This window comes from Theropithecus gelada, chromosome 8, assembly GCF_003255815.1.
Source record: "Theropithecus gelada isolate Dixy chromosome 8, Tgel_1.0, whole genome shotgun sequence".
Classification (NCBI taxonomy): domain Eukaryota; kingdom Metazoa; phylum Chordata; class Mammalia; order Primates; family Cercopithecidae; genus Theropithecus; species Theropithecus gelada.
In genome coordinates this window covers 75840645-75862744 of record NC_037676.1, presented here as the reverse complement: position 1 = coordinate 75862744, position 22100 = coordinate 75840645, and the positions used below count along the sequence as shown (strand labels likewise).

At 37.0% G+C, this 22100-nt stretch overlaps 1 protein-coding gene and 1 pseudogene across 5 annotated transcripts in view; one reads left to right on the top strand and one right to left on the bottom strand.

Annotated features, from left to right (window-relative positions):
- The window catches only part of STAU2 (staufen double-stranded RNA binding protein 2), a 334517-nt gene that overhangs the window by 91113 nt on the left and 221304 nt on the right, over positions 1 to 22100 (top strand). The window lies entirely within an intron of this gene.
- Positions 7224 to 8121, bottom strand: LOC112629781 (annotated as a pseudogene).

Sequence of the window (22100 nt, the reverse complement as noted above, 5' to 3'; positions counted from 1 at the left end):
TAAATATCAGTATATTTGTACTGGACGTTGTTACTGTGGGAAATTTAAAAGAATTTACGTCTGCTTAATTAAAAAAATTAATAAAATCAGGCTGTGATTCTGTTATTATTTCTGGGTATACGCTTTATAGAAGGAATGGCTGATTCTCTATTACATATGAATATTTTTGGCCCGTGTTAAAATTTAGTTGACCCTGGAATAATACTGCCACTGTAACCCAGAGAATCATTTCTCCCTTAGAAAACTGTGCATTTATATAAGGAGTCATTAAGTTAGGATTTAAACGTGAGCTTTGGAAAATCTGTGGCCTTTGTGTAATTATATGCAGCATTTTATACACATACCTCTTCTACTTTGTCTAGCTTGATAGCCATTCATTTTATCTTTGGTCTTTCAGCTTTCTTAACGTTCATTCCCAAGGAATATCTAGTCTGTTTTCTTGCCACAGGGTTAGTATTCAAGTACTAATAACTTGGTAATACATTTACCATGATAGAACTTCAGGACTCCATGCTCCTTTGTTCTGCTTTTAGAGGCAGCCAGGCAGGCCCAGGGATCACCACTTAATTTTGGATTAGAGACTGTTTAAAATACCTGTGTGTGTGTTAAATACAATTTTTTTTTTCCCGAGCCGGTGTCTCGCTGTGTCGCCCAGGCTGGAGTGCAATGATATGATCTCAGCTCACTGCAACCTTTGCCTCCCAGGTTCAAGCGATTCTCCTGCCTCAGCCTCCTGAGTAGCTGGGATTACAGGCGTGCACCACTGTGCCCAGCTAATTTCTGTGTTTTTAGTAGGGACAGGGTTTCACCATGTTGGTCAGGCTGGTCTCAAACTCCTGACCTTGTGATCCGCCCACTTTGGCCTCCCAAAGTGCTGGGATTACAGGATATGTCACAAAAGGTTTAACATTTTTCATATCCCCTTTAAACAAAAACAAAAGCATAAGTCAACAGAGCCAATTGTTAATTTTAAAAGTGTTTTCACAACAAGGGGTCTATCTTTCTAGTCCTAAAGTTATTTAAAAAACTGAACAACTTTTATCTAGAATGGGCGAAATAAATAGCATTCTCTATTCTTTTATTTGAGGCTAATTTTATTAATCTATTGCTCAAGCTCTGAAAAACAAATACAATACTTGGTTTATTTTGTGTTTGAAGCAATGCTGTCTCACAAATATCTTTATTTTCTGTTCAGTTGAGCAAAATCTTGCTTAACAATGCTTATTTACTTGTGTTTAAAAAAACTGGGTACAATGACAGTTTAAATTATGAAGCTCTTTTTTTTTTTTTGAGACAGAGTTTCACTCTTGTTGCCCAGGCAGTGGCAGTGGCAGTGGCGTGATCTTAGCTCACTGGAACCTTCACCTCCCGGGTTCAAGCAATTCTCCTGCCTCAGCCTCTTGAATAGCTGGGACAATAGGCATGCGCCACCACGCCAGGCTAATTTTGTATTTTTAGTAGAGACAGGTTTCTCCATGTTGGTCAGGCTGGTCTTGAACTCCCCACCTCAGGTGATCCACCTGCCTCGGCCTCCCAAAGTGCTGGGATTATAGGCGTGAGCCACTAAGCCTGGCTGTGAAGTTCTTTTTAATATGTCATGTGACATATAAATATGTGGGCTTTCAGTATTCAGAATTCTGAAAGATTTATATAGGTTGCCAGTCATTGCTCTAAAAATTTTGAAATTTTTGAAGTTTTTTTTTCTGCTTTGTTTTGGAGGGTTCCTTTATACATCAAAAAACAATGTTACCCACCAGCTGTTTCTCCTTAATACTCAATCACTTTTTATGCATTTTTTTCAAATACTGATTTTCAGTAAAGGTTTTGTGAAGTTTTAGTGTCCATTGGATTTAGAAAGAAATTTAAGTATGGTTGTTTTTTTTTTCGTTGCTGTTTTTTTTTTTTTTTTTTTTTTTTGAGATGGAGTTTCGCTGTCACCCAGGCTGGAGTAGAGTGGCTTGATCTCATCTCACTGCAACCTCCGCCTCCTGGGTTCAAGCGATTCTTCTGCCTCAGCCTCTGGAGTAGCTGGGACTACAGGCACGTGACACCATGCCCAGCTAATTTTTGCATTTTTAGTAGAGACAGGGTTTCACCATGTTGGCCAGGCTGGTCTTAAACTCCTGACCTTGTGACTCACCCGCCTCGGGCTCCCAAAGTGCTTACAGGCATGAGCCACCATGCCCAGCCTAAGTATGGTTTTTAAAACAAATTTGCTTTGACTATTAATGAGGGTTTATGTTACATGTTTATAGAAGTTTCTGCAATAACATAATTTCTTGGAAATGTAATATTGTGTCTAATAAATTCTGGGTAAGATTTTGGGTGATCATCAAATAGGCCATGTTCCAAACTTTGTTTTTATGTTGGTTACTGGAAACTTAGAATGTATTTTCTCATAGAAACATTATGATAAATGGTGGTGAACTTCCCAAGGTAATTTTTTTTAAAAATTGAGATGGAGTCTTGCTCTGTCATCCAGGCTGGAGTGCAGTAGCACGATCTTTGCTCACTGCAACCTCCCCTAACTGGGTTCAAGAGATTCTCATGCCTCATCCGCCCGAGTGGCTGGGACTACAGGCATGGGCCACCACACCCGGCTAATTTTTATTTTTTTTTAGTAGCGACAGGGTTTTACCATGTTGGTCAGGCTGGTCTCGAACTCCTGACATCAGGTGATTTGCCCACCTTGGCCTCCAAAAGTGCTGGAAATAAAGGTGTGAGCCACCGTGCCTAGCCCCCCAAGATACTTCTTAAAACCCCATGTTACTGAGTGTGACTATGTACCTTTTAAATAGTTTTTGTTTTTGTTTTTGTTTTGAGATGGAGTCTTGCTCTGTCGCCAGGCTGGAGTGCAGTGGTGCAGTCTTGGCTCACTACAACCTCCGCCTCCTGAGTTCAAGCGATTCTTGTGCCTCAGCTTCCCGAGTAGCTGGGATTACAGGTGTGCGCCACTGCACCCAGGTAATTTTTGTGTTTTTAGTAGAGACTCACCATTTTGGCCTGGCTGGTCTTGAACTCCTGACCCCAGGTGATCTGCCTGCCTCGGCCTCCCAAAGTACTGGGATTACAGGCATGAACCACTGCACCTGGCCTCTGAATTCTTTTTAGCAAATGAAGTTGTCATTGACACCTAAACCTGGTAAAGACAGAACAGAAAAGGAAGTTGCAATCTAATACCAGTATAAATATAGAAGAAAAAAGTGAGCAAATAAAATCTGATGCAAAATTAGTAATAGTATATGCCTTCTAAAAATTTATGTTGAATTTAATTCATTTATTTGAATACTTTTATTACTATAACTATTGAAAGTTATGAATTCTCCTTTGACCATTGTTTTCCATTTGTACTATAGTTTCTGCTATGTAGTATTTTCGTTATTGTTTCAGTATTGTTTTTCCAGTTTGTGTTTTCAGGAGATTGAGACCATTCTGGCTAACACGGTGGTGAAACCTTGTCTCTACTAAAAATACAAAAAAATTTAGCCAGGCATGGTGGCGGGCGCCTGTAGTGCCAGCTACTCGGGAGGTTGAGGCAGGAGAATGGTGTGAACCCAGGAGTCGGAGCTTGCAGTGAGCTGAGATCCCGCCACTGCGCTCCAGCCTGGGTAACAGGGCGACAATCTGTCTCAAAAAAAAAAAAAAAAAATAATAAAAAGAAATTTAAAAATTATGTATTAAAATTGATAATATTTGTTTCATTATCTGCTAATAATTGCAATAATTGCTCATTGCACAAAATATTTTTTAACTTACATGGAAATATGATCTATAATTTTAATTAATATGTCTTTTTGTTTCATAGAATTATGGTAGAATGAGAAATAAAAGACTTCTAGTTATAAAATACGAAATTAGGATAAAATTATTTGGAGAGAGTGCAGTAAAATGCAAGTTAAACAAGATACAGCTGGTGTAAAATTTCTGTTGTATTTAACAGAATTTATGTATTTTTTAAGTAGATTTAAGGATGGATGTCAGCTTGCTTTGATAGTTCAGTTTCTTTGGATACACTTAAAAGAGTGACATAATTTTATTTTAAGATGTAAATATTTACAGTAAATTAGAAACTACATCTTTTGCAAGTACTTAATGAATTTTTTTAAATGTGAATTAAAACTTTAGCTATAAGAAGAAATATGCAAGAATATGTGTAATTTTCTAAAATTTTTTTGTGGGATACGAGCATTCAAATTTGAACACTACTGCCATAGATTTATTTGAAAAAGAAGCTAAATTAGATATGGCTATTGCAGAATGCAGAGGAGGTGAACATTTTTATCCTGATTTACACATGCATAGGCAAATATGGTAGTTTAAGAAATGGCTTGATAATTAAAAGAGTTCTTTCTTTCTTTTTTTTTTTTTTTGAGACAGTCTTGTTCTGTCACCTAGGCTGGAGTACAGTGGCACGATCACGGCTCAGTGCAGCCATGACCTTCTGGGCTCAAGTGATCCTTCCACCTCAGCCTCTTTAGTAGTTGGGACACCATGATGTCTGGCTAATTTTTTATTTTTTGTAGAGATGGGGTCTCACTGTGTTGCTCAGGCTGGTCTCAAACTCCTGGGCTCAAACAATCCTCCTGGCTTGGCCTCCCAATGTGTTGGGATTACAGGGGTCAGCCAGCTTGCCTGGACAGTTAAAAGGGTCTTGAGCTTGAACATAGCAGTCATAGTTAATTTTTTGCGCTCAGTTATACCAAAAATTGAAATCTTATTTTTCTTTTCTAGTATATAATGTAATCCTCCCATTTATAAAATAATAAAATTGTATTTATCACCTTACTAGTATGTATAGGTAAAAATATTTATCTTGAACCATTAGAGGGCAGCACAGTTTTATCTTTGGAATTAACTTTCACAACATGTAAATACTTTTGAGTCACAGGCTTAATATAGGCATGATTAAAATAAACTGTGAAATTTTAAGTTAAAATTAAAATATTTCATTTGGAATTTTTGTAATATAAAAAATGTGGTAGCAAGATAAAAGTAAGTCCTCCTTTTCTTTTTTCTCTCCCTTTCCTTCTTCCTAACCACGTTAGAACTTTTACAAAGTTCAAAAGTTATACAACTTGATTCTAAACTTAATATTTACCTTGATTTTCAGATGAAGCGTTACCTAAGTCAGTGTTGTATAAGATGTTCCATGGTAAAAGGGATTTGAAGACAAATTTTGGAAATGCTGCATACTGTATCTCTCTTAAAAATTCCTAAAGGTGTCATGAAGAAAACTATTTACCTAAGTGGTTCCCAGCCCTAACTGAACATCAGGCTTCCCTGGGCAGCTTTAAAAATTCTGATGCCCAGGCTTTATCTCAAGTAATTAAATCAGAATTTCTGGTTGCAGAGCTTGAACCCCAATGTTTTTTAAAACTTCCCCAGGTAATTCTATGTCCAGTCATGTAAATACTGGTCCCCACAACCTAAAACACATTACCCTCTATTAACATCAAAGATTGTGAGATGGTTTAAATAGTCATAGAACTTTTGAAAGAAGTAAAGAAGAAGGTAAGAATTACAGTTAACCACACTCCTTAGGGACAATTGTTCCGGACAGCTAGCTTCCCCACATTGCTGAGGATTCACTTTTTTTTGGAAACTAAAACTTTACTTAGTTCAGTAATTTTGGATAGAAATATTTCTAAAAGTTATGGCATATATTTTTTATATCCTTAAATAGAAAATGCCACAATTCTTAGCATAAAGAATCCTTCCTGTTGACTCATTGTCAGCCTTATTAACAATAAGTATTATCATAAGCCTCATGAGATATATACGTGGTTTGTCCTTATACCAGATAATCCTAGACATCTGTTTCTAGAGTACTCAAGTGTGCTTTTAGTTACTTTCCAAATCATTCTTGGCAGTCAGATTGTCATCTTATTTCTTGTTTTTGTTAGTGTACCTTTGCATATTGCTTCCTCCTTTCTTTAATGCTTTTCAATTGCTATTATCTTGAAAACTGATATTATAGTTTGAATTTGGGGCAAAGTAAGAGTAGCAGGGCTTTAATTAAGCCCTAAGATGCCCCCTTAAGTGTGGAGGACATTGAGTTTTATCTAGTTGGTGGATTTTTTTTACTTCAGAATTCATTTTATTCTATCATATATTTTGCTAAGAATCTGCCTTTTGAGTAGTATGAAGTGGCCAGATAGTTTAATATCTGGTTTGGTGAATATCTATATGTATATATGTATGTGTAAGTGTGTTACACATATATATTTAATGACATGAAATACTTTGGTTGTTTGGGATTGGACACAAATAACAGCTTTTTTTTTTTTTTTTTTTTTTTGAGACGGAGTCTTGCTCTGTCACCCAGGCTGGAGTGCAATGGCGCAATCTCCGCTCACTGCAACTTCCGCCTCCCAGGTTCAAGCGATTCTCCTGCCTCAGCCTTCCGAGTAGCTGGTATTACAGGCGCCTGCCAGCACACCCGCCAGCACGCCCGGCTAAGTTTTTTTTTGTATTTTTAGTAGAGACGGTTTTTCACTATGTTAGCCAGGCTGGTCTTGAACTCCTGACCTCATGATCTGCCTGCCTTGGCCTCCCAAAGTGCTGGGATTAGGAGCGTGAGCCACCGCGCCTGGCCAGAAATAACAGTTTTAATAAATTTCATGAAATCACTTTCTTGTATGTTAAAGGAAACAGAAAGGGTTCATTTGTGCATGGTTTAGTCTTTCTTTTGAATGTGGAAGTTTTTCTTTGTGTGTTTAAAAAAAATTAAAAAGTGAAACATTTTCCAAAATGAGGAGATTTGCTAGTAAGTAATGCATACGTCTATGAAATTATCTGCCTGATAATTTTATTTATATAATTTCTTTTTTTTTCCCCCTTCCAATCCTTCATGGTTTTCTTTTTTACACACAAAGCTTACAACCTTTATTTTTCCAACTGGAAAACCAGTTTTTCCAACACTTAAAAAAAAAAAAAATTATCCTTTTATCATATGCTGAAAGCCCTACTCATAACAAGCCCACTTCTGCGTTTGACTCTGTACACTGACCCTTCATTTACTTCCCAAACCGACCCTTTTGGTAACTTTCGGTGAAGAGGTGGCTTTAATAAATATATTCTCCAGAAATCTCGAGAACCTTTGCTTGAGTCAGGATGAGAGGTGCCACCACAGTGTAAACAGAACAGCTGAGTCCTCCGGGTAGGCGCCAGATTCGATCTGCACAGACCACGTGTATGGGAGGCCTGGAGTCAGAGGCATTTCCTCAAAATGCGTCCCCTGTCTCCAGCAGAGCACACTAGGCCCCAGGGTCCCGCGGACAGGGCTGGTCCCAGCGTATGCATGCCACTTCCTGGGCTTTGCAGGGTGGTAGGCCAGAGGCTGCCCTCAGCAGGAAGCCCACTCAGAGGCCAGGGCCTCATGTTCCACTTGGCAGAGATCCCAGAAGGAGCCAGGGGGCAGCATCGGAACCTGGGGCCCAGGTAGTGGTGCCTAAGGGCACAGCAGCCTCAGGCCATTGGCAAGGCCAGAAGACGGTGAGTGGAAAGCCGGGGGTGTGTGGAGTGACCCCCGAGAAGGGGCTGTTCAGCTGGGAGTCCTGCATTTGCCGTTTGTGTTTTATCCGGCGATTTTGAAACCAGGTTTTTATCTGGACCTCCGACAGCTGCATCTCCCTGGCCAGCCTCTTCCGCTGCAGAGGGCCCAGGTACTGGTCTTGCCGGAAGACGCCCTCCAAGGCGCGGACCTGCTCCATGGTGAAGACTGTGGGGACGCCAGGGAGCCCGCCAGGTGTTTGGCCCTTTACCCAGCCACGGTCCTCTCCGGCGGAGGCAGGTTTGAGGACCTAGCCTCTGTAATGCTGACGGCCTGAGGGGGCTCCTAGGAGCCGGATGCCTGACCTGGGCCGGGGAGGCTCCTCAGGGAGACGTTGGCAGGCCTGGGGGTATGTGGGTCGGTCCTGAGCAGCTGTTTTGGGAGAGCCAGTCCACGGAGCCAAAGCTAGAGGGCTGCTGCCGGCCACGAGGTGGGGAGGAGGGGAGGGACGTATGGCGGTCAGGTGGGCCCGAGGGAAGGCCGGGCGGGGCTGGCCAGGGGCAGGATCCACTATTTATATAATTTCTACAAAGGTGTTCTTTCATTGACTTGATGTTTTTGCTTGGCATTGTTCTATTCTTTCATTTAGAGTCCTTACGTATATATTTTTTCTGTTCTATTATTGCCCTTTATTTTTAGAGTCTCTTCTTGGAAAACTTTCTTTTGGAACTTTTGATTTCTAGGTGTAACAACTTCTGTTCACTGATTTGACGAAAAAAAGAAATAGGATTGCACAGTATTTTTCTTTAGAAGGAAGAAACCCGCCCTTTTTGTGAGTTGTAGATCAAAAGTCAACAGAGAAATGTTGGTTCCACATTAAAAATTTCCTAATACGTATTACTGTCTGATGTATAAGTAGCAAATATTCTACCTTTAATAGTGTTTAGTTAGAGATGGGGGTTATCATTTGTAAGGAATATTAAAGAGAACTTCTTTCTTTGGTTTGATATAGATGAGTGACTTTTAAAACATTTTTGTCTCTGACCTGTGCTAAGGAATTTTTAAAAATAATATGACCCAATACATAAATACCTACATCCACACAGATATACATTTTTACAAATATCACTAAAACAAAAGATTTATGAAGCAGTAATACCCTTAACATCTGTATTATACGCTAATATTTTCTGTTTTATTAGAAATTATAGTTGTGGGCTGGGTGCAGTGGCTCACGCCTGTAATCCCAACACTTTGGGAGGCCACAGCAGGTGGATCATGAGCTCAGGAGATCAAGACCATCCTGGGTAACATGGTGAAACCCCATCTCTACTAAAAATACAAAAAATTAGCTGGGCATGGTGCCAGGCGCCTGTAGTCCCAGCTACTTGGGAGGCTGAGGCAGGAGAATGGCCAGAACCCGGGAGGCAGAGCTTGCAGTGAGCCAAGATCCTGCCACTGCACTCCAGCCTGGGCAACAGAGCGAGACTCCCTCTCAAAAAAAAAAAAAAAAAAAATAGTTGTGGTTTATTAAATTTATTACATGACCTGTTAATGGGTCATAGTTTATACTTTAAAAAATATTTATCTAAATGACTTCCAAGGTTTCATCCAACAGAAGATTCTATGTTACCATGACTCCATGCTCTCATAGAGAATCAAAGCTCATCATAGAGCAGCTGGGAGCATGTTAAATTAGAAATGATAATAGAAATTCTCCCAAGACATCTGGATATTCAGTTATCCCCAACATATCTAGAAGTCCAGTGTCACCAGTTACTTAAAAAGTATAGAATCTTTGAATAAAATCTGTGATTTACTTAATACTGTTGTATCAGTGTTCAGTTTCCAGTTTTGACCAGTGTTAACTATGTTTTTGTCAGTTGCTAACATTAGGGAAAGCTAGATGAAGGGTGTATGGGAACTCTGTACTGTCTTTGCACTATGTATATGTGTGTATATATATATATATAGTAGAAGACATATTTTAACTAATAAAATGTATAGAGCATCTTTGAGTAGTATGCTCTCAAAGATATCTAAAACCTTCTCAAAGATATCTAAAGTGTTTTGTTTGGAACTTTTGTTGTGATATATTGATGATAATATCATATAAACTGCACTGTCCCTCACAGTACATTTTAATATGACTTTTATGAGTAAGAGAAAGAAGTTTAGTGAGCTGTATTACAGTTGAGTTTATTAATCCTATTTGATGGTTACTTGACAGTTCCTTTTAGGAGTTTAGAACTAGGAGAAGAATTAGCAGAATAAATTCTTCAAAGAAGATACCAAATTACGGAGTGGGGTTGGTATTATCTGTTTTATAATTTCTATTGTGATGGGACAAATATAATGAGGAATAGGTGAGTATAGAAATAATTTCTAGAACATTGCAAAAGATCAGGGTCAGCAACCTGGAACTGATAATGGGTAGCAGTGTTAGTCAATTTAAATACAAATAGGATTCTTAAATGATAAGCAAGAATAATGATCTCTATGAAGTGATGAGATGCTGGAAAAACACCACTTATTGGCTATCAAAAAAATATTTTTAACTGACTTGAGTTAGAAACAAGAATATGGGATGTGCAGAATGTTTGGAAATCTCAGTCTGTGTTTTGCATCTCTGAACTATTACACCATTGGACTAGTCTTTCTTGGCTTGATGCCTTTAGAAACTACATATTAGCTTCATCAAAAAACTCTTATTGGAGGCTGGCCTGGCAGCCCAGCACTTTGGGAGGCCAAGGTGGTAGGATTGCTTGAGGCCAGGAGTTTGAGACCAGTCTGGGCAACATAGCAAGACTTCGTCTCTAGAAAAAATTAAAAAATAAGTTGGGCATGTGGTGCAGGCCTGTAGTCCCAGCTACTGGGGAGGCTGAGGCAGAAGGATCACCTGAGCCAAGAAGTTTGAGGCTGCAGTGAGCTATGATGGTACCACTGTACTCCAGCCTGTGTGACAGAGAGAGACTCTGTCTCTAAAAAACAAAAACAAGAAAACTCTCATTTGAAAAACAAAACACACCTGAAAGACTAGCCCTTTTCAGAAAGTCAAGGTGTAACCATTTACAGTAAAGAAAAAGGGTAATTTTAATGGCAGAGGTTAAAAGTTCAAAGAAAATTGCATGTTGGGTATTTTTTGTATACTTATCACCATGCTGACAGCAGTAAGGTGATTCAAGGGAAATACGTGAAATTGCTCCTGCCCATAGGAATGTGTGTTACCTTCAGGGAGATAACATGATAACAGTAAAAGTTATGTAGTCCAGTGTATGTAGAACACTGCCAGTTTCTGTATACACAGACATGGTAGTTCTCCAAAGTATATATATTTTATCCCTGTTTTAGTTATGAAGAAACAGAGACTCAAGTTTAATTTGCTCATGTCATTTATGTAGTAAGTTATAGAATTGGATTATAAATCTATTTCTGCAAAACTCTAAAACTCATTTTATAAAATAATTTTGTTATTGGGTATTTTGAATACTATGAAGTAAAATAATCGAAGCCTCACTTCAAAACGTATTTTTTTCTAGAATAAAGATCACCATGAAATAAAACCATTCAAGAAAATACTAGGAATGATAGTATATGTGGGATGTAAATTTTCAAGATACATATTCGGAAACTTCAGAATGTAGCTAATTACTATTGATTTAGTTTTTCTGTCTTCCTTTGAAAAAATGTTTTTCTTAGAAATAATTAGAGATTCACTGAAAGTTGTAAAAATGGCACACCAAAGCCCGTGTACTCTGCACTCAGTCTCCCCCATTGGTTATTTTACAGACTCATAGGACAATATTTCAAACCAGTATACTGACATTGGTAAATGTGTGTGTTGTAGTTCTGTTTCATTTTATCACGTGTAGATTCATGCAACCACTGCAGCAATCAAGATGCAGAACTCGCTGGGCATGGTGGCTCATCTCTTTCAGCTCTTTGAGAGGTCCAGATGGGACAGATAGCTTGGGGCCAGGAGTGTGAAACCTGCCTGGGCAACATAGTGAGATCCCATCTCTACGAAAATAAAAATAAATTAGCTAGGCATGGTGGTCCATGTGTTTTGTCCTGGCTATTTGGGAGGCTAAGGTGGGAGGGTTGCTTAATTCCAGGAATTTGAGGCTACAGTGAGCTATGATCATACCACTGCACTCCAGCCTGTGCAATAGAGTGAGACTGTCTCCAAAAAAAAAAAAAAAAAAAATACAGAATTATTCTGTCACCACAAAGCTCTCCCTCATGTTGTCCCTTACTAGTCTTCCCTTCACCTCTGCTTCCCTACCATCTTTAGCCCTTGGCAACCATGTATCTGTTCTCCGTCTCTGATATTCAAGAATATTGCATAAATGGAATCATAGTATGTGACTTTGAATACTATGTTTTTGAGTAGTGTTCTGTGTACCACAGTTTGTTGAACCCTTCACCTATTGAGGGATGTTTTGTTTTTCTTCAGTTTTTAGCTCTACAAATAAAGCTGCTATGAATATGTATGGATTTTGTATGGGCATAAATATTTATTTCTTTGGGATAAATGCACAGGAGTGTGATACCTGGGTTGTGTAGTAAATATATGTTTAGTATTCTAGGAAACTGCTACACTATTTTCCAGAGTTGCTGAACTGTCTCGCATCACAATCAGGAATGTATGAGACATTCAGTTTCTCCTCATCCTCCCCAGCATTTGTGGTTGTCAATATTTTTATTTTGGTTGTTCTGATAGGTGTGTAGTGATACATCATTATGGCTTTAATTGACATTTCCATAATGGTTAGGGATGTTGAACATCTTTTCGTATGTGTAAGTATGTGTGTGTGTGTGTGTGTATCTGTGTATCTGTTTAGCTGTGTGTCTTTGGTGAAATGTCTCTTACGCACATTTTCTATAAAATTGGTTTTTTTAGTGTTGAGTTTTGAGAGTTTTGTATATATTTTAGATATGAATCGTCTGTTAGATATGTGGTTTGCTAATCTTTTCTCCCTTTTTATAGTTTGTCTTTTCATCCTCTTAACGTAGTTTTTCGTAGAGCAGAAGTTTTTTATTTTGATGAAGTCCAGTTTATGAATTTTTTTTTGTGAGTGTGCTTTGGGTGTCATGTCTGAATCTCCTCACCAAATATAGATCCCCAAAGGTTTTCTCCTAGGTTGTCTTTTAAAAGTTTTATGGTTTACATTTAAATACACATTTTGAGTTAGCTTCTTTTTATTGGTGTCATGTTTAGGTCAAGGGTTTTTGTTTCGGTTTTTTGCCTATGGTTATCCATTTGTTCCAGTACCATTTGTTGGATAGCTCTCCTTCTTCCATCGAATTGCTTTTTTACCTTTGTATAAAGACAGTTGGCCACACTAGTAGTGTGGCTGTTTCTGGGTTCTCTATTATGTTCTGTTGAACTCTGTGTCTTTGCCATCTCCTCACAGTGTTGATTACTGAAGTTACATAATAAGTGTTAAAATAATATGGAGTGGTTTATTATACTTTATTCTTTTTCAAAATTGTTTGGGTTACTCTGTGTTCTTTGCCTTTCCATGTAAATTTTAGAATAAATCTTTTCTTGTATTTTTACTTTCACCTTCCATGTATTTATTGCTGGTATATAGACATACATTTCAATTTTTGTACTTTGATCTTGTGTCCTGTGAACTTGCTGAATTCACTTGTTAGTTCTAGGTAATTAAAAAATATATTTCTTTCTGCACAGACAATTATTCCATCTTTAAATAGGGACATTTTTATTTCTTGGTTTCTCATCTGCTTGCCTTTCATTTTGATAAGGTTTGGATCTGTGTCCCCACACAAATCTTATGTTCAGTTGTACCAATGTTAGAGGTTGGGTGGAGTGGGAGATGGATTATGGGGATGGTTTCTCATGAATGGTTTAGCACCATCACCTTGGGGCTGTTCTCGTGATAGTGAGTGAGTTATCGTGAGATCTGGTTGTTTAAAAGTGTAGCACCTCCCTCCTTTCTCTGTTCCTCCTGCTCTGGCCATGTAAAATATGCCTACTTCCCCTTTGCCTTCTGCCATGATTGTACATTTCCTGAGGCCTCCCAGAAGCAGAAGCCTCAATGCTTCCTGTACAGCCTGCAGAACCATAAACCAATTAACTACCTGGTCTCAGGTATTTCTTTATAGCTATGTGAGAACGGACTAACACATGTTTCATTTCTTACCTTATTGCACTGGCTAGATCTTCAAGCACTGTGTTTACAACACAGTTTACAACACAATGCTTGAAGAGTAGTGGGAGTGGACATCATTGCCTCATTCTTGATCTTGGGTACAAAACATTCAGTCTTTCACCATTAAGTCTGATTTTAGGTGTAGATTTTTAATAAATATTTTAAATCCAATTGATATGTTCTTCCTAGTTTTTTGAAAATTTTTATCGTGAATGGGTGTTGAATTTTGTTAAATGTTTTGTTGCATCAATTAATTGATCATGTGATTTCTCTTTTTTGACTTGTTAATGTGATAGATTACATTGATTGAATTTTAAATATTGAACCAGTCTTGTATGCCTTTAACAAACAATACTTGGTCATGATCTAAGAGTCTAATATGTATGTTGCTAATATTCTATTAGGCTTTTTGTCTCTATAGTCATGAAGGATATTTGTCTGTAGTTCCCCTCACCATAAGCCCTTTGGCATTCTTTTTCTGATTTTTTATATGAGGGTACTATTGTACTCCATAAAAAGAGTTGGGAGGCATTCTCTCTTCTTCTGTTTTCTGGAAGAGATTGTGTAGAGTTGACATTACATCTTTAAAAGTTTGGCAGAATTCTTCCTGAAAACACCCACATCTGGAGATTCTCTTTTTTAGGAGTTTTAAATGTGTGAATTCAATTTATTGAATACCTATAGGGCTTTTCAAGTCATCTTCACTTTGGGTAAGTTGTGATAGCTGTGCTTTTTGAGGATTTGGCTCATTTTGTCTTAAGTTGTCAAATTTCTGTGTGTAGAATTGTTCTTAGTATTCCCGTATTCTTTTGATGTCTACAGGGTCTCTAGTGATAATCTGTGATTCTTTTCTGATATTGATGATTTGTGCCTTCTTTTTTCTTTGTCAGTGTTGCTGGAAGTTTGTCAGTTCTATTATTCTTTTCAAAGAACCAAGATTTTGTTTAATTGCTTTTATCTGTAGTTTTTTTCTGTTTTCAGTTTTATTGATTTCTGTTCTTAGATTTACTACCTTCTGCTTTCTTTAGATTTACTTTCCCCCTTCTTGTTCTTTGTTCTTGAGGTATGGACTTAGATTATTTATTTGAGACATTTCCTCTTTTCTTCCTTTTTTTCCTCAGACTATTCTTCATAACTTTTTTTTTTTTTAAGAGATAGGATCTTACTCTGTTGCACAGGCTGGAGTGCAGTGGCATAATCATAGTTCACTGCAGCCCCAAACTCGTGGGCTCAAGTGATCCTCCTGCCTCAGCCTGCTGAGTGGCTAGGACTACAGGTGCACACCTGGCTAATTCTGATCTGTGTATTTAGTGTTATGAATTTTTCTCACTTCTGCATCTCACAAATTGTAATATATTGTATTTTATTTTCGTTCAGTTAAAAAATTTCCCTTGATAATTCATTGACCCCCGGATTATTTTAGAAGTATAGTTTCCAAGTGTTTGGAGATTTTTCCTGTTGTCTTTGTTATTGATGTTTAGTCTGATTCCATCATGGTCAGTGAATACACTATGTATAATTTCACTACTCTTAAATTTGTCAGGTAAGTTTGGTAAAACATACTTTTCAAAATCTATTTCTAGTTTTTCTTTTTCTTTTTTTTTTTTTTTTTTTTTTTTGAGATGGAGTCTTGCTCCGTCACCCAGGCTGGAGTGCAGTGGCCGGATCTCAGCTCACTGCAAGCTCCGCTTCCCGGGTTTACGCCATTCTCCTGCCTCAGCCTCCCGGGTAGCTGGGACTGCAGGCGCCCGCCACCTCGCCCAGCTAGTTTTTTTTATTTTTTAGTAGAGATGGGGTTTCACCGTGTTAACCAGGATGGTCTCGATCTCCTGACCTCGTGATCCGCCCGTCTCGGCCTCCCAAAGTGCTGGGATTACAGGCTTGAGCCACCGCGCCCGGCCTATTTCTACTTTTTCGTTTTGCGTTCTTAGTTCCTCACTTTCCTGCTTTCTAGGACAAGCCCATACAAACTTTTGGCTTACCAGAGGTACAGCTGTAGCATTTTAATGTGTGTATGTATTTATGCAAACTATATACTCTGCTTTCACTTCAGAATGTGTTATGAGTTTCCATGTAACTAAGTGTACAACTATTTAATAAATTTACATAATATTATACTATAGTAATACACCATAATTTATTGTCATTTTTGTTGTGGAGTTTGTTTCTAGTCACCATGAAGTAACAGACAGTAGCACTGACAACAAACATGGGGGCATTTTCAAACACGGCAGTAGTTCCTAGTCTGTGTTCCCATCTTTTTTTAGAGTATAAAAGTACGGGTATATGGGATGTTGATCTTGCTTGATGGGCTCACTGGTCCTCCTGTTTTTAAATTCATATTGTTAGAGGCCATAAGGACCTCTTCCTCTATGATGGCTACCTCTTAGCTCGAAGCTATTATACTATTTGGGCTAACCCTCTGGGCACAGGTACCATTTTGTCTTAGATGGACATTGGGTATTTCAGAGGATATGCAGATTCAGTGTCCCACTTCACCTAGCCTCTGCCCCCATAGGAATGTGAACTCCTTGATTGGGACTCAGATGTGAGTGATTTCCTTCCTGTATGTGTGTAATATGTGAATGGGTGGTAATACTTAACGGAGTACCATATGTAGGGGATTAGGGTCTTTACCATATTTGCTATATTAATTAAAGGCTATAGCTACCTAGTGTGGAGGATGTTTAATAGGAATTTCATGTCTTTTCTAAATTTAGTGGGAGAACCTTTTAGGATTCTGGCTTTTGCCAGTGGATAGAGGTTACTGCCATTTACTGAGATGGGAAAGAATGGAAAAGAAACAGATTTGGAGTGCAGTTAAGACTTCAGGGTTAGACATGTCTGTAAGACATCCAAGAGGAGTTGTCAAATATGTGTTTCATATAGGAGACTGGACTCAGGAGAGATCTAGATGAGAGAGGTAACCATGGGAGTTGATTGCATAAAGCTTCTGCTGTTTCAGACCTCTATTACTTCTGTAACCCACCTACTGCTCCCTAGTGTTCCAACTTCACTCCAGCCACACTGGCTGCATTTTCCAAACAAGTCAGGTATACTCCCATTTTAGAGGTATTTATTTTTTGTTCCCTCTCATTTGCTAGGTCTAATATAACCTTTTCAGTCTTGCCTTTTATTTCACCCCAACCCACTTCACCCTACCCTACCCTGACATTCCCCAGGTCCCTGCTCTGCTTTTTTCTCTATGCTGACTAGTTTCATCTCTACTAGCTTTGTATGGCTAAAGCTGATAAAATAAAGAGAAGCAGTGATAAAAGAGGTAAAGCAGGAAAGGGTAGGCAGAGACTAGATCCTCCAGGGCTATTTTACGAAATTTGGTCTTCATTTTCAGAAGAGTGGAAGATGAAAGTCTTTTTTTGTTTTTTTGGATGGAGTCTTGCTCTGTCACCAGGCTGGAGTGCAGTGGCGCGATCTCGGCTCACTGTGACCTCCGCCTCCCAGGTTCAAGAGATTCTCCTGCCTCAGCCTCCTGAGTAGCTGGGATTACAGGCACGTGCCACCACGCCCAGCTAATTTTTGTATTTTTAGTAGAGATGGGGTTTCACCACGTTGGCCAGGATGGTCTTGATCTCCTGACCTCATGATCTGCCCACCTTGGCTTCCTAAAGTGCTGGAATTACAGGCTTGAGCCACCACACCTGGCAAAGATGAAAATTTTTGAGTGGAGGAGACCTGACCATGTTTGCATAGAGAAGCAGTATGGGAAAGGCAAGAGTGGTTATGGGTAGATCAAGTGGGAGATTATTGCAGTAAAATAGAAACAAAACCAAAACCGAAACTCATTTAGTGAGTGATCCAGACACTCTCCTAAGTGTTGAAGAAATTAGGATGGTTCCATCTCCCACTTAAAGAGTAAGTCTAGAAAGTTAGAGAAATTATTTCTACTTAAAGATAAGTGCTCTTGAAGAGCAAGTTCATAGTGGGAGTATAAAGGAGTACATTTGACCCAGAGGTTCCAAGTTTGTAAACCTGAACTTAATAGTTGAACACCTTTCACAAAATTACTACTAAGAATTAGTCTCACAGAATTCTAAAATTTAGAAACCAAAGGGATGTTTATCTGATTTCAACTAGAGATTAGAAAATTTTCTAAAGTGTTTTTTAAGAAATTTTAGTTTTTTTTGGATGTTAATAAGTATGACACACAAAAAGTAGTTAAGTTTGGACAATTCTAGATTAAACTAACAGTATTCTTTACTGCAGAACTTCCCAGAATTTATGATACGCTTAGGTACATTATAAATCTTCTAGAAATGTATATAATGTGTAGCATTTCTCAGACTCATTTGGCCATAGATCCTGTTACATTAATGAATGATCTGTGGATACAGGGCAAACTTTAGGAAATGCTGGCTGACATGATTTGCTCAAGATCTTAACTAGTTAAAGGTAAGCTATAATTAACATACAGTTTCACAACCTTGTCCTTTGAGTTTTCTAAGACATTTCAGTATTACCATATGAAACAGTGTTAACTATGAAACTACCAGGATTCTTTTTTTTTGCGGGGGTAGGGGGACAGGGGTCTCACTCTGTTGCCCAGGCTGGAGTGCAGTGGCACCATTTTGGCTCACTGCAGCCACCACCTCCTGAGGTTAAGCCATCCTCCCGTCTCAGCCTCCCGAGTAGCTCGTTAATATAGACCAGGTGGTCCAAGTGCTACTATGCCTGGCTAATTTTTGTGTCTTTTCTAGAGATGAGGTTTCACCATCTCACCCAGGCTCCAGGATTCTTTTGGCCACATTTTAATCCTATGTTACTTTTGGAATTAATGAAATTCTAAATTTGGCATAGTATAACTAATAACTTTGTATCACTCAGTGGGCAAGTATTATATAGAGTTAAAGTCTATGTGAAATTTATGACCTAGGAATGTGTAATGAAACAACACTTTTCTGTGTTTTTTTTTTATTGCTTCTTTTTTGTGACTTTGAAATATTAAGAATACTTCATTTTAGCTTTCTTAGCTTTGATTCTGTCATTATTTTGGCAGATTATACTGTTTGAGAACTTACATATGGTAAAAATAATGGCATAGTAAAAATGCAACATTATTGATACTCAATTATTAGAAAGAATGTTTGGAAAGTATTCTAGTAACTACTTTTCGTGTATTTCTAGATGAGGCAGGGGTTGGCAGTCTAGAGCCCACAGCTTTCTTTTTTTGTATGTCCCATGATCTAAGGTTATATATTTAAAAATCATTGAAAAAATTAGTAGAAGATTGTTTTGTGATGTGTAGAAATTATATGAAATTCAGATTTCAGTGTCCATAAATTTTATTGGAGCACCACCACCCTCATTTGTTGATGTATATTGTCTATGACTGCTTTCTCAATACAACAACAGTATTGAGAAGGTGTGACAGAAACCCTATGGCCTGCAAAGCCTAAAATATTTGCAATTTGGCTCCTTTCAGAATGTTTGTGGATTTCTTCTAGTCTATATTAAGGAATAATAGAGTTTATGGGATTATTTTATAAGTTTAGGTATATGAAATATAGGGAGCTATGTTTTATATATAACCAAATCTTTAAGTCAGTATCTTCTAATAATTTCCCTGCTGGTTCTAGTCTCCTTTTTTTCTGGTAGAAGTTATATATTTTATTCTAATTTCATTTAATTTTCTTCTTTTTTCCTGTTAATCAGTAAACACTATATGATGTCGTATATTATTATAGGAAGCACTTGGGTTTGAGAAGTATCTTTGTAAAAGAAACAAAATTTGAATATTTTTATATTGTTTCTATACACTTGATTGATGGGGAACACTTTTATATTTGAAGTTGACTTTGATAGGCTAAGTTCTTTTCAAAAATAATTATTTCAAATGATCGCATTAGCAACAGAATGTTATTCTTACTGGATTTAGCTGGCCCAAAGAAGTCATAATTTAGTTTGTTCCTAACACAACTGGAGTAAATATTCTTGGAATACTTCACCTCTTTGATTTGAATGTTGTTAACAGTTTCTAAAATTTTAAGTATCTATTTGTATTCTATTTGATAGCTTTCTTACTGGTTCTTAAGGGGGTTTGTTAAATTTTCATTTCCAAATATTGAATACATTTTGCAGTTGAAGTTTTTATTTTGCAAATTTTATGGTTTGGGAGAGGTAAAAATAATATCAAACCAGAGCAAGGATAATGGAATTATTGAATGTCTTGTTCAAACATCTAAAACATGGAATTTTAAAGAAGAAGCTTTAAATATGTAGGAGCCTCTAAGATGCTAAACATGTCCTTTTCAGTGTAATTTTTAGTTTCAGTTGTAATACAGAAGTTTATTTTCAACATGAGTGATCTGAGAAGGTTGTTGAGCATGAGGATACCAAGTACGGCTCATTAGCACCTTACTAGTAGTACTATCTTTTTTTCTTAGAAAGGGTTAACTAGGCTAGAATGTATTGCCAGGCTTCCATGTCTTTCATTTTAGCATCTCATTCCTCTCCCAGATCTTTTAGTAATGAATTCTCCTTGTTAGCACAGATGAAACTAGTATCATGTCCTCCCTTTAAAGAGCATAGAAACAATTGTATACAATCTCCATGATTAAGGAATTTCTGGGTATTCACAAATTGTATTCTTTTTCCTTTGTTGTGTAGGTACAAAGATAAATTGAATAAAATACACTATTAAAGAAAACTGTCAAGTGGATTTAGAAACTCAAAGGAACTAGTGAAATTAATGTATCATAGAAAAAATTTTCACTATTAGACCGTTAAATTTTTAAAACCAAGATACTACAGTTTAAATAATATCTGTTGAACTTTAACAAGAATTTGTGGGGTTTTCTTTTTTGTTTCAAAATAATGGTTATGTTTCATATTAATCTTTAGCAACTAAAATATATTGTGGTATCTTCTTATGGAATAATTTGTGTGTTCAACAAGCAATTTTTTATGTTTTCAGAAATAGTTGATATCATTTCATATTAACTATTTCTATCCCAACAGTAACTGGTATTGGTTACACCATATTAAAAAACACTTAATTTTTTAAATCAATTTTTTACTAGTTGTAGCAACTAAATCTAGTAAGAATATGACTCAGGTCATTTGAAATAGTCTTTTTTTTTTTTTTTTTTTAAAGAGTCCATGAGAGTAACTTCAAATATAATTGCAGTTTCACTGGCAGTCTAATAAAATTCCATCCACTAAAGTTCTAGACTTAATATTTTCCAATATATTCTTAAATACTGTCCCATGCTTACTTATTTTTAAAAACTCATTAGGTACCTCTGTTATTACTGTCGAAACTGAATGATATCAACTATTTCTGAAAACAAAAAATTGCTTGTTGAACATACTGATGATTCCATAACAAGATGCCACAATATATTTTAGTTGCTAAGGATTAATATGAAATGATATCATATGACCTGAGTCATATTCTTACTAGATTTAGTTGGTACAAGTAGTGAAAAATTGATTTAAAAAAATAAGTGATTTTTAATATGGTGTAAGCAATACCAGTCACTGTTGGGATAGAAATAGCTATTATTTGAAAAAGGGAGAAGAGTCAGTTTCCTACGGTCATATAGATTTGTAAAATGCTGGATCAAGGAAAATTTAAATGTTTTCTTACTATAGAACTTCTCAGAGCCTTTACTTTTTGATTTTTGTGGGTATTTAATTTTTTGTATTTATTTTATACAGTATAAAATGTAATAAATCCAAATGTTAATGTAAATATTATGCCACCCCTGCATTCCAGTTACCCGATTTTGCCCCTGCCCCCTGCCAGTTTCATGTATTATCCTTTCAGGATATTCTCTGGATATGTATATGTGTTTGCTTTAAGAAAGTATCATTCTGTAATAGTATTCCGAATCTGTTTTTTTTCCCTTTGAAAAATACCTTAAACAGCATTCCATGTCAGTATATAAGAAGCTGCATTATTTTTTCTAAGCTGATTATGAAAATTTTAGAAACCCTGCAGCCATATAGGTCTATTTAACTCCCAGCCAATATATAGTTGTCATTTATATTACATCTATATAGATCATAACTTCCACAATGTTACCATTTTTTGCTTTAGTCTGTATCTTAAAGAAATTAAGAGAAAAAGGTCTTGAATTTATTTGCCCACATAGCTATCATTTCTCATGTTTTTGTTTTGTTTTGTTTTGTGTTTGTGTTTGTGTTTGTTTTTGTTTTCTCAGAAGATCCAGGTTTCTGTCTGGCTTTACTTTTCTTCAGCTTGAACATCCTTTAGTATTTCTTGTAGTGTAGGTCTTCTGGCAATGATTTCTCTGAATTTTTGTTTACTGAAAACGTCTTTATTTTGCCTTCATTTTTGAAGGATATTTTCATTGAATATAGAATTCAAAGTTGACAGCTTTCTTTGTTTTTCTTTTTCTTTTTTTTTTACTTTCAGCACTTTTTTTTTTTTTTTTTTTTTTTTTTTT